Here is a 3033-nt window from a genome sequence, read left to right as displayed (position 1 = left end):
TTTCTACCCTTTTCTCTTGTCAAAACCCCACCAAAAATCCACCTTGAGATGCACGGGAGTCGGGTGATCATTATTGGAAGGAAGAACGAGGAAGAAAAACGAAGAACGAAGTAGAAAAAAAATCGAAAACTTCCCTTGATCTGCAAAGAAGAAACGGCCGCTGTTCCTCAATTTTCAATCCACTTTCACGTAACTTAGTGTGTGTTTCAGTGTGTTTGTGTGTGTAGGTGTTTAGGTGTGTGCTTGTGTGGGTTTAGTTTTAATAAATAAAAAAAACAAAAAGGCTTTTTAACTTTTTAATTAATGGGCTTAATCAACACTAATTTATTTTAATTAATAAATTAGGCCCATTAAAATTAATAAAATCAATAGGCTTAAATTAAAAGATTTAAAATATATATTTCCAAAAATTCCATTATAAAATACATAAAATTCCTTGGTCCCACAAATTATTTTAAATTTGACCTTAAAAATTCCAAAATTCTTAAATTATTTAAAATAATTATTTTCTTAACTAAAAATAAAATTTTATCTTTTAAATCTTTAACACCTTAATCGTCTCCGGTCCTCCGTTCTGGCCAACTACCGATATTCGTCTGAAAATCTTTTTAAATTATGAAATCAAATAAAATTACACAATTAATCATTTAGTCACTCAAAATAAATCATTCAAACATCAACCTTATTTTAAATAATTAAAAAAACAATTATTTAATAAGATTATTTTCTCTTATTCAGCCCTCGGTCTACTTTCCTCGATCGCAACTCGAATAAACTTTTAAAAATATATTTTAATGCAACCATCTCGAAAAATATGTTTTAAACATGCAAATATGCACAAAATAATTAATTCATGAAATTAAAACATTTAATTAAAATACACAAGGAATTTAATAATTTATATGCATGTGGTTTGCGTGGACCTTAAAATTTTCGGGGTGTTACATTTAAAAAAAAATTTCTATTACATTTTAAGAAAACGAATAAGCAGACGTTTCATTATATGTGCCTTTTGATGATAAACTTTACCGAAACAGCGATACCGACGCGGGAATGGAGCGAGGCTTGATCCGCGACGAACGGGGCACTAAAATCCTCAAAGAAAACACACGAAAAGTTGCTGGAAATCGAAGAGGGAAGGGGCGGCTGTTCTAGCTTGAGGGACCCTAGGTTTTCTCTCACAAAAATAATAAAAATCTCAATGTGAAGTGAGTGTGTGTGTTTAGTCGTGTACTGGTGTGTGTAAGAGTGTGTGTGTGTGCCTGTTTTAGTAATTAGGGAGTAAATTATGCTTAATTAAATAATTAGTCATCAATTAAAACACTAACTCTCCCCTAATTAAAGTAAAATACACATTAATTTTTATAACGTTCTCCTTTAATTGAAATAACACACACAACATGCTAATTTTAAAAGTTTTAAATTCTTAAATCACTAAATACATAAATTAGGCTTTAAAGATGCTAACAACTCGATAAATTAATTAAAACACCCCATCCTCAACTTAAAATAAAATACCGCATTTAAAATTTGCCAAACTCATCACCGGTCTCTTTTCCTCGGTCCCGCATCGAATAATCGCCTGAAACATGAAACTTGAAAAAACATTTTAACGTGCATCACCAAAAACATGAATAATTTAAAATAATGCATTTTCATAAATTATGCATGGCTAAAACTCATTTAAAATTAATTAAATAGATGCATGGGTTTTACGTATATTGATTCTTGGGCACTACAATTATTCAGAGAATACAAAGGTTTAAAGCAATTACAAATAAGTATAAAGTTTGGGAAAACTCAAGTCGAATCTAACTCGAGTCGTATCTTCTCGGTTTAACATTGATTTATACCTTTCTTTTGTCGATCTGACGAAGTCGAATTCTTAAATTCGAAGTTGTCAATACTCAATCTGACAAAGACATTATTGAGGAGTACAATATCAATATACAACCCAACCAATACTGGATATAATCAGAACTCAATCTAATTCTGTTTCGACGGCTTAACCACACAATCTCGATATACCCAGCAATACAATATCAACAGATACAAATCATAACTCATAATCGATAACAAACTCAATCTGATATTCTCAAATCGGTATAATCTCAATCAAATCAAATCTGAAATTGATAACAATTTCATACGGTATTCGTTCTGCGATCCGGTTTCGATTATACGATTACTACAATCTCATAAACAGATAATAACCATCATATCATGATTTCTTCAATACCATATTTTCAAATCATAACGAAACATAAGAAAACTTACGTCCTTTTGAAGTTCTTGTCGATAGAAACACAGTACCGAACTCGGATTGAAAATCCAACGGACGGATCTCGCAAAATCAAAATTCTAAAATATGTAAGCTTGAAGGTTTTCGGGACTTTTCCTCGGTTTTCTCTGAAAGTTTGAAGGGAAGTGAAAGTAATTTACATATATATTGCATGGCAAGACCAAGTGGCTCATTCTTTGTGCTGCACGTCTCGCGCATATGCGCGACCATCAATGGCGCATATGCACGAGACCTACTGTCTCGTCGCATAAGAATTCTTCTGCTCGTGCATATGTGCGCCCTGTCCCCGCGCATATGCGCGAGACCTACTGTCTCGGCACTTAACAATTCTACATGCTCGCGCATATGCGCGCCCTCTTCTCGCGCATATGCGCGAGGTCTTCTGCCATGCTCGCGCATATGCGCGACTCGTGTCGTGCATATGCGCGAGACCTTCTGTCCTCGCACAACACAAGCTCACATGCTGTCTCAAGTCATGCCTCGGAATGGTCTGTCTATAATCACATTAATTTATAATCAATAATCTCAGATTAACAGAATAAAATCTCGGGCATTAGATGCCAGCTGTGCTACGACTGCTAATTTCCTGCTCAAGGCATCTACCACAACATTAGCTTTCCCCGAATGGTAGCTAATCTCGCAATCGTAGTCTTTCACTAATTTCAACCACCGTCTTTGTCTCATATTCAGCTCTTTCTGCGTGAAAAGTACTTGAGACTCTTGTGATCAGT

This window comes from Primulina tabacum, chromosome 12 (assembly GCF_025594145.1).
Source record: "Primulina tabacum isolate GXHZ01 chromosome 12, ASM2559414v2, whole genome shotgun sequence".
Classification (NCBI taxonomy): domain Eukaryota; kingdom Viridiplantae; phylum Streptophyta; class Magnoliopsida; order Lamiales; family Gesneriaceae; genus Primulina; species Primulina tabacum.
This window is presented reverse-complemented; position numbering follows the sequence as displayed.